Source organism: Abramis brama (genome assembly GCF_963993115.1).
Source record: "Abramis brama genome assembly, chromosome: 5".
Classification (NCBI taxonomy): Eukaryota; Metazoa; Chordata; class Actinopteri; order Cypriniformes; family Leuciscidae; genus Abramis; species Abramis brama.
In genome coordinates this window covers 17,204,254-17,215,139 of record NC_139967.1, presented here as the reverse complement: position 1 = coordinate 17,215,139, position 10,886 = coordinate 17,204,254, and the positions used below count along the sequence as shown (strand labels likewise).

The 10,886-nt window shown below is 37.4% G+C and overlaps 1 protein-coding gene across 1 annotated transcript in view; it reads left to right on the top strand.

Annotated features, from left to right (window-relative positions):
• The window catches only part of tncb (tenascin Cb), a 94,163-nt gene that overhangs the window by 31,362 nt on the left and 51,915 nt on the right, over window positions 1-10,886 (top strand). Inside the window, exons 7-9 of the mRNA XM_084113327.1 lie at window positions 136-296; window positions 3,108-3,279; window positions 3,523-3,717. The gene's annotated coding sequence lies outside the window, so the exon portion shown is untranslated. The remainder of the gene's footprint in view (window positions 1-135; window positions 297-3,107; window positions 3,280-3,522; window positions 3,718-10,886) is intronic.

The window sequence follows — 10,886 nt, the reverse complement described above, 5'->3', positions numbered from 1 at the left end:
GCTCATGATAGAAAGGTGTCAGGACACACAGTCTGTCAGAGTGCCCATGGTGACCCCTGTCCACCTCCAAAAGTGCCTGCAATGGAAACTTTGCAAAGAAGGTTGTCTGGTCTGATGAATCACATTTTCTTTTAGATCAGGTGGATGGCTGGGTGCGTGAGCGTGTTTACCTGGAGAAGAGATGGCAGCAGGATGCACTATGGGAAGAAGGCAGGCCGGCTGAGGCAGCGTTATGCTCTGGAAATGTTCTGTTGGAAAACCTTGGATCTTGGCATATGGATGGATGTTCATAAATGGTATCATTCTGTATCAGTATCATAAGCAATTAACTTTGATATACCCGAATCCAGTTATTATAAACTTCTGTTAGTGGGCTATATTCAATAACATTCTCCCATAAATATGTTAGCACAATTTAGAGATGTCTAAATGAAATATGACCTCAGCAGGAAAAGTAATTAAAAACTCTGTGAGTGACATGAACAATAGAATGGCAATAATCTAATACACCTCCATAAAAGGGGGGCCTAACTGACTTGGCATGATTCAGAAAAAGAAGCAGCGACCTAAATCTGAAACAATGAAAACAATTCTGAGAGACAAAATGTTACAGCTAATTTAAATTAGGCCTGTCTGCCCTCTGTTACACATTCATTTAATGACATTTCTCAATGAAAAGCTGAAATTGAACAGGATTGAATTTCCCTTCATGCTGTGATTACAATGGGATGATCAAGGGTGAGAGAAGCCATGAATATGATTCCCAGTGGACTATAGAGTGAATCTCCCCCTTTCTATCTACTCTCAGACCTTAATGATCCTCAATCAGTTTAGTCGTACCCTAGTCTCCAGATAAACACATTTCAGTAGCTCATTTATTTTCATGAGTTTCGGAGATAGACCTCGCTCTTTGCAGCTGTCACTCCTGATTTTTCCATATTGCGCTGACACTCTGTCCAACATTATAGAGCATGGGGCTTCATGCGTCTATACAGGTGCAAAATCTGGTCTTATTGCCATAAATAAGCTGAAGGATTGTGGGTGCATGTGCATTTGCATGCTTTAACCTCATATCCTATAAACATCTATAACCTCTAGAGCTTGTGTCCTCTGTTCCCTTGGCAACCAAATATAAAATCTCAGAAAGGATAAGAAAAATGGCATGCACTGGCCAAGGGAGGGATGCTTTATGATTTTTGGTTGGGTGCATTTGAACAAAGACAGAAATCTGGTCCTTTTTCACAGGGTGGAGAAAAATAACCCTTGACGGTAATACAAGCTGGGCCCCTTCAGATAAGAACCTTCTCCTGTGGTTCAGTGATAGCAGTTTATTAGAATTATGTGTTACTCCTCAGAGTCGAAGTAGGTTGGTAAGGCTTTGAGAAAAGACAGACAAGATAGACGCGATTTTAGTTCTGATACAGGAGATTGAAAAACAAATGCATAATGGAATGTTACCGTCATGTAATTGCTGGAAATGGAAGCATGAGAGAATAAAGACTAGGTTACCTTTGCCTGTGGCTAAAATTTGGCTTTGAAAGAAAATCTTTTCATTTTAAAAAGTTTTCATGGATGATATTCCATTCAGTAGCAAGATAAAACAAGGAATATGATCCATAAAGGCTTTGAATTTATTTGACTAATGGTAAACCTTGTTGCCATTGCTCACGGAAAGCTTTGATCTTCTGATGGACATTTTGTTTCAAAAAGGATTTTGGAAAAAATTGTTTTACTCAAAGAATAAACTAAAGCCTCTTACCCCACATCAAGGGTATAGCTTGGGGAAACTGAGAAGCTTTGAAAACTGGTGTAATAGATATGTCCTCCAACACCGGCAGTGATGCATCTGTTGGTAAAGTTTGGTGAGATAATTAAAAAGCTGAACAATTTTTTTTCCCAGGTTCCCCTTTTTTGTGTTCATGATGGTTGCTTAGCCAAGTACAACTATGTTTGTGGTACGTTTATGGACTTGACTATTTTGTCCTATGTATTTGGATTGGAATATACATTTCATCAGTTTGGTAAAGCTCCATGCTTTACCAATTGAGCTATAGGAACATAAATTAGGAACTTTAGTAACAAAAGTAATTAAGTCAGTGATCATTCCTTTAATTTTTTAAGTTAAAGTAAGAGAGGGGTGACTGTCATTCTGGATGTTCTCAGACGAAAATGTGTTAAATTGTCATTCGCCTTGGGAGGGACATCATAAATTGTGCAAGACTTTGATTTGGCTGGTTTCTCTTGGATCTGTCTCGAAACATGTGTAGGGAAGGGGACAGGTTATTTATTTTTACAAACAGCCATCTGTCGTGGCAGATTGCAAAATGGCTGCCCTCTAAATATGATTTGAATCCAGAGCAGGACACAACCCCAAAGAACAACACACTGGGGCTTAAAAACTTTCCAGAATAATGTATTGGCCTAAATTTAATTTGCATATACATTTACATTTTTTATCTGTTGTCATATTGTCTAATACAACTCTTACAGTAAGCATATGTTTTATGATTGCCAATTTGATACTAGTACATCAACCAGATAATTTTTTCTGAGTGTAATTCATAATGGTTCCTTTCAGTTCATAGAATGGCTCCCAGGGTTAACCAGGCCATTATTTGTCATGCAGTACAACACCAATTGGTTGATGACCTGAACAGACATATATATATATATATATATATATATATAGAGAGAGAGAGAGAGAGAGAGAGAGAGAGAGAGAGAGCATTTACTTTTATAAAGTTCTTAGAGGACAGCTCAATGAGGACAACTTTCATTAAAATTGAATTGCTGAGAATTGAAATGGATACATTTAATTTGGCCCCTACTGCACAATCATTACTAAAATGTCACCAGTGAGATTTTTCCACTGAATTAAAATACATAAGGCAAACCACATTAACTGTGTAACTCTTATAGGTTATCATGGTGTGAAAATACATCAATGCAATACATCTTCATAAAGATCTAATTAGAAGTAGGCAGTCTAATACACTTTACATTCTTGTATTCCATATGCCCTAAAATGTGCAACCATTCATTTTCATAAATGGTTGAAATCCAGAGACATGCTTGTATAAGATACTGTATCTTCATGAAATTTACAGGTTTATATGTGGACCTCACAAGTGGAAAAATAAGGTTTGGATTACAGAGCTGTCAATCAGTCACTCTGGTCTAGATATGGACCCACCAGGAAAACGAGCAAACAGATGGCTTGGTGTCTTGAGAATGAAGCTTCCTCACCCACCCCCCAGAAACCCCGAAAATAAACCATTGGTAAGATACTATAAGCTCCTTGGATTTGTTTAAACTCCTCATCCAGACTAATGGGGAATTCACCACAATTTACTGCTGGTTCTTAATCTTGTGCATTAACCATTCTGATTGACACATCACTTCTGGTGTGTAAGGATACAAAGCAATCCTTTTCTCATTTTGAAATTGCATTAAGCATATCATAGAGACACAAAAATACAAAAAACAAAGGTATTTGACAAATATTTGGTCCCATATTTGCAGATGGGTTGAGCTCTATTTTTGGGGCAGGCGTCTGATCCTGTGGACCTAAAGCTGTTGAGGGGACTGGGGACTTATACTCAAGCAGGTGTCCCCACTGTCATCTGTCTCACTTCTCAGGGGAACCACCAGCAGATCAGCAGCAACCTTCTGACAATAGAAGACGAGCAATGATTAACTTTATTCCCATCTAAAAAGGTACATTTTATTACTATACTATGTGTTTTGTGGAAAACTGTTTGATTTGCATTATTGCCCTTAGAATTCAATGCATTCTCCAAAATTTCAGTAAAATAGTGTGTTCAATTTACAAGCTTTCTGATAATCCAGAAATTAATTGGTTTTCAACCTCCTGAGATCTCTCTGTTTATATCATTTTCACAACAAAGCAATAAGATGCTTCATCAAATATTTATTTCGTTTTCATTTACCCATTTTCTTGTGAAATTTAACCTGACAGAAAAAAAATTCCCAAAAGCCTATACACACCCATATGAAGTATTGATCTATACCCATCTAAAATTAAGCAGCACTCTGTTTTCATACATTTCAAGTGTTCTTGTTGGATTTGGCCAGGGTTCTGCTCACATCTCCCCCCTCTTGACCTGGATAATAAGATTAAAAAGCCCTCTGATCAGTAATGCATGCAACATCTCTGAGGGAATATTTTGAAAGCTCTGAATGTATTTAGTGTATAATGCTGACTGTAAATCACAGAAAGACTGACACGCACTCCATGGTGATTACACAGTGCTACTGTGAAGATGTGGGTCAATCTCTGAAGGAATTGCGCATGGTGGGAAGTGAGGATAGATGAGGAAAGAGATGACAGAAGGGAGATGGCTTGAGCTCCCATAAGGATTCCAGGCATGCTCAGGACTGATATTGAATCCTGGTCTTATGCATGTCCTGTAAATAAAAATCTACTGCAAACAAAGAGACTTGCCTCTTAACGCTTTTATCTGGTGTCGGAGGAAGGCAAGAGAGAGCGAAAAACTAAATGATAGGGTAGGGAATCACATTCTTTGGTATTCTGTTTTAACAATGAAGTGGCATTGTTGGCATTTGGTTTTATAGAGAAGGCTTTGCAGTAAAGGTCAGGAAGACTGCACCTAGATGTAATTTAAAATGAAAACAGAGCACCACAGACTTAATGACTGCAATGGTGTACTGTAGGTTTAGTAGGATAGGCCACATTGAAAATCAGAACTATAAATAATCAATGTTTTAGTATTTAGAGGCATAAAATGAATTTGACATATTTAAGAATTAAAAGACAGGGTTATTATTTTAGTTTTTATTCTTATTAACTTTCAGTTTGTCATTTCATTTCATTTTAGTTTAGTTTTTGTTTGTGTTATCAGTATTTTAGAACTGCCAAAGTTAATGCGCTAACTGGTATGATTTTAACAATTTCACAATTGTATATCTATATAGTAACATTTTCATGTTTATTGCAGGCAGGCTGTAATCATTTTTAGTTTTTTACCATGTATCAAAATATATTTTAATTTAGTTTTGCAGTCATTAAAATGTAATTTAGTTTAATTTTTCCCAGTTATTTTTATTTATATATTTATTTTTTATTTTAGTTTTTTTTTAACAAAAATAATACTGTTCTAAGATATAGTCTCACATACAAAGGAATTCTAAAATTAATGTTGATTTTCAATTGTTTTACATTACAAATGTTGTGCTCATCATTAGTTGAAAGGCACTGCTTGATTCTGTACATGTCACATGCACCTTTACATGTGCTGGTTTTCATTGGTTAGATAATCTCACTTCACACTTTATCCATTATAGTGGACTCAGATCTCATGGTGCTGCAGTGCAAGGATGAGCAAAGGCTGTGCCTTTTTCTGAACTAGAATCAGTCTGTCTGGACGTGGGATTAAAGGGTGAGGAGGGACATGAAGCTTTTTAGACAGCTCAAAATCTTCAAGGACTTTGCACGCAAAGATGGACTGGTTGTGATTATCAACCCCTGTATTAGTGGTGTTGTTACTTGTTGAATCAGGCTCAAAGTTGCCTTTGCACTACAGAGTTTGTGTTATGGATAGAGTGTTGCTGTGTGATTCTATGGATACTTGGCTTAAACTATTCTAACAAACCAACAAGTGGAAATTATTTTGTGCCTTCCTTTGTGTTGGATTGATTTCAGATCTCAAAAGCTTCCAGGGTACGGTTTGATATATTTCATTAGGCTTAAAGGCAGCTGTGTTGGAGATACTTAAAACCACAAACCAGAACACACCTACTTTGAAGTTCAGCATAATTCATTGTGCTCACGTTGCTGATTTGTGTATGACATCATGAAGGATGTGGTGATGTTCTGGTCCAGGAGTGGAAAGGCTAGTAGCTTTCCATTCAAATGTGAAGTTCACAAGCTAAATTCTAAATTCAGAGCTGCGTGCTTAATCATTATGAGTCACTGCAACCTTAAAGGGTTAGTCCACCCAAAATTGAAACTTCTGTCATTAATTACTCACCCTCATGTCGTTCCAAACCCGTAAGACTTTCGTTCATCTTCAGAACATAAATGAAGATTTTTAGTGAAATCTGAGAGCTTTCTGTTCCTCCATTGACAGCCTACGCAGATTAGATTTACCTCAATCAAATTTTTTTTTTTTTTTTTTTTTTGTGAATCCTTAATATTTTTACATATAGACATGGTAATGTATGACAGTGATTTCATTCATGTAGCTCATTTCCTTCTGGCTAAATACATGGTGTTACACCTGGTTTCCCCTAATCAAAAAGACATTAGAATCTTTGAACCTTGGTAAGTTAAATCATATTGGCATGATTTATATGTATTATCTGTTATACCTTGGTAAATAATAAGTTAGTGCTTGTTTCAGAAATAACAAACCTTCAACAAGATATACTTTCTTATTTGTAAGAGTGCACCCATTTCAGTTACCAATAGAAACGGAAGGCTAGGACATTGCAAATATTGAATAAGCCTCTGAGCTGTCACAAACAATGATCTACATGTGCGAGTGTGTTCTCGTGCCGCCTCTGAAAAGTAAACTTTTATATGCGAACCAAGGAAAGCTGTTAATGATGAGTGTTCAAAGAAAAGAGAGTGTGATTTAAAGGCTAACCAGCTTCCTATCTAAGTGCTACCAGATATGATGGAGATTTTGTCCTCCTGTTAGTATTTACTGAGCTTAACGAGAATATATGAGATGAGATGGTGGCTAAAATTCACCAAGGAACCCCATGAGCATCATGGCTGTCCAAAGATAACAAGCAAAACAATGTGCTGCGAGAGACAGAGGCACTGCGGATAGTGGCTTGCCAAGAGCGGCTTTCCGAGGTATTTGATTGCAGAATTGCTCCTGAATTACCTTGGCAAGAATACAGGTTACACTCCGTTGACAGGGAGAGGAACTCATGCCAGGAGAGTAGTGGGTATCATTATGCTATCATGTTTGCAGGCTGTTTGCCCTACTGTTGTGTTAATGGCTTTTCTTCATCTTTTATCATTTCTCTGAGCATGTTGAGCATTTGGTTTATTGTATTTTAAATTAAAGATAATTAGTCTACATTTCTGCACACAATAAACCTCAAGCACAATGAGGAAAATTAAGCTTCTTAAAGGGCCAGTCCACACATAAATAAACAAACTGTCATCATTTATTCACACTCATGTTGTTCCAAATCTGCATAGCAAGGACAATTTATAGTGCCTACATCTGCTCTAAAAAGGACCAAAAAAATATGATAAAAGCAGTCCATTAGACTCACAAACAAAAAAAAAAATCTTTGCTCACACAAAGCTATCATATGACACTTTTAGGGGTTTTTCCCCCTTTTTTGAATTTGACATCTACTGTTGACTATGAACAATGTATATCATTGAATATTTTAATGCAAACTGTTTCTTTAATTCTTCTTGCAGCATGTTACCTGATTCACCAGCCCAAATTACCACACATTTATATAAGCCAGAATAACAGGCTTTAAAATTAATTATAGATGATATTTTAACTTGCTAATTATGGATATTGCACCATTCATCGCCCCCATGCTTTCCCCCTATCCTGCTTATAAGGTACAGGTTTGCTGTATGAGAAATTACTACCTATATACTTCTTTGTCAAGTGATGCATTAAACAAAAGTTTCATTGGAAATCATTGAGTGAAGAATGTAATGATAGGTTTTGCTGAACCAGAAAAGGCAAGATTGGTGATGCAGACCATGTAGTTTTGTAACCGAGTTGTTGAGACAGAAGACACCTTTTGAAAGTTTTACAAACCACAATATTAAGTGTTTAGAGTTATATTCAGTATTCAGTTGTTTGAACATCCCTGTAACTTTTGAGCAGCCTTAATGGCATCCTTTGATTTAAAGGATAGTCCGTTGTATTGTGTTAAATAATTGTTTTGGCTCCATGACTCCTGTTTATAACTGTCCAGACCTCTTCCCTGACTGCCAAAGGCTTAAACTGACCCTAATGGGATGGTTCTAATTGCCAGGATCAAGAATATAATTGCTCTTAAAAGCTGTAAAGTGACAGGAGCCTGTTTGGACAGAGGATTCTTTGTAGAAAAAAGCAAATACTCTTGAGTTTAAGTGTTGCACTGCTAAGTCAGCACTTGTCAGGTCTATAGACAGCAGTCCATAGCAGGCATAGTTTACAAAAATAATCAGAGAGGTTATGCTCTCAAGTTAAACTCAAGTTTGCTTGATACGTAAATAATCCCTCCCTAAAAACAAATATGAAAACCTTTTGCGCTTCTCAAATATCTTGACCATTCTCAGGCTGTTTGTTTTGTTTTGTTTCGGTCTCTATGAACAACACTCTTGGCTTCCTTGTAAGATACTGTATGAGACTAAACTTCCACAATGAAATGTCCGTTCTTTGATGACATGCCAATCTTGGCTCCTAAAATGGGTCTAAAAAGGGTTGTGAGCTGAGCTTGCGTGACACATAACGGCCAACTAGAGCAACTGAAAACACACAGAATACACACTACCCAGCTGTCCTGCTGCTCCCCACTGGGCTCTGGCACAAACAAAACTCATTTGGCCTCAGCTCCCCCGAATTGAACACAGTGTCCATGGAGAGAGAGCTTCATCTTTCCACAGTCAAGTGCACTTGGCACCCAATTAATGACCAAAGGATGAGGGAAAAAACACCTTCCACTGCACTTTTTGCTGTGGCCGTTTGTTTTGACGAGAGGAAGATTAGCCATCAAAATAGACAGGTAATGCGTCCAACTCCTCCAAGCTCAATAAAATTGTTTTTCTTTCACTAAAATGTGAAGAAATTGAGTTTTTGAGTGATTGAGTGTTATTTACAGCTAGGGTCTCTTGAAGACCTTTTCTTCTCTCTGAGAGAGCGAAACATTCTGCCATAGGATCCAGTGCCAGATGAAGAGCATCAGTGCCAGCTCCTTTTCATTCTTCACAACAACCAGTGGCATTATTTAGTCTGCTGTGTTGCTAAAAACAGGCTCATCGATGCTCAACGACACTCAGCGCTCCAGATCCATGGGACCGTGTTTAAGCATTCTGACATCATACTCTCTCAGACGCTCTTGAGTAGCAGATGACCATTCTGTCACTTCACAAACAAGACAGAACTTCTGCTGAAGATGAGAACTGTCCATGGGAAACAGGTGAACTCCTGATACTTGCAAGATATTCCAAACGATCATGTGAGACTGTAACTTTAAGCTCAAACTGTGACAGAATAGTGTTCCATTACATGAGCACTCAGTATTTAAAAAAAAAATGTTCAATATAGGCTCATTGGAAATATGTGCTTCTTACTTAAATTGTATTAAAACTTCAAAAGAGGTTTATATAACCATACAATTTACAGTGTCCGGCTGAAATGAACACTAGTGGCAGTAAAACACAAAAAACTTTTGTTCCTTTTCACACAAAATATGATTGCGTGGCAGATTATGGTTTAATAAAGATTTATTTTTCCATCGTTCCTTGCACAATACAGCAAAACACTTTTACCATAGTGCATGGTTTACTTTGTAAACTAATACATTTTAAATTTTGTATCGCATAACTAGCTCCATGAAATAGCCACAGCACTTGATAAAACTGTTCAAAGAATTGTAGAAGCAAGCTAAAATGGCATAGTTGCTACATTAAATGTTTTTATCTCACGTTTGCTTTTGCTAACTCTATCGGTTGGTTTAGGGTAGGGTTATTGGTAAGTGGTATGTTATTTTCTAAATGTAATAAAACATAAACCGCCACTGCATAAGCGCCACACACCAAAAATGTTCCTAACTGGTGCAATACTACAACAACCAACATAATAAAGCATTGCCAGATTCAAGTTAATCTGTTTTGGGTCAAACTGAATGTGATTTTAGTGCCACTCACTATACATTTCACTTTGAAAGTGTCATGAAATATCATGAAACATAATATAATTCCCAATGAGCTGGGGTTTTTTTTTTTTGTGTGTGATTACAATGATTAATTCATTTACTGTCACTGGGGTGGTACACTTTCAAAAGCTACACCTTTGTACCTAAATATTGCATATTAGTACCTCATATTGATACTCATAAGTGTAAATTTTAGAACCTTTTTAAGGGGTATCATCCCAGTGACAGCTTTTGTATAATTTTGTCTGAGAGTGTATCAAGATAAAGTTAGTAGTATTTGGCTGGTCATGTGATCTTAAAATGGCTGCCAGCATGAGGCAGCTACTCCATATACAGTAAAACAGCTTTTATTAGGCAATATGTGTGACTTGTGAGATTATACATCATTTTTTTCAAAAGTGTTTAATTATTTATTTATTTAATGAGGAAAAAACACGTATCAAGGACCAAATGATGTAGAGCTGTGGTCCGGAGACGTGCAGCAGCTGTTCGGGCATGTTCTTGGCTCTGTGGCTGTAGTGTTTAGTGTCTGTGTTGCCTCATCCAAGGCTTTCTTTCCAGTCCACCATTCAACTATGCAAAATGGCCAGACACTGGCCTGGTCCGGTAGTAATCAGAGAAGCCTGTCTGCCCTAGAGGACAAATAGGATTTAGCATGGCTTGGATTCTTGCTCTTTTCCCAATGACAAAAAGAGCACAACCTCCTCAGCTTTCCTCTAGAAGACTGAAACAGTGAGGTCATTTTCTAAGTGTCTCCTGAAAAGTTATCCTTCATCTGATGGTTAGACCTGACCAGACATGAAGATTGCAACGGCAGCGAATCAATCATTAAAGTGTTTAGGTCCATTGAAAGAAATCCAGAAAGAAAGAAAATGAGAAGGTGGTGACTCATGCCTACAGGATGAGGTTGCTTAGTGTTACAGATGGTCTGGGTAATGGCCTGGACAAATAGCCTTTTCTCCAGAGATTAGACATGGAAGTCTTGGAAAATGTGA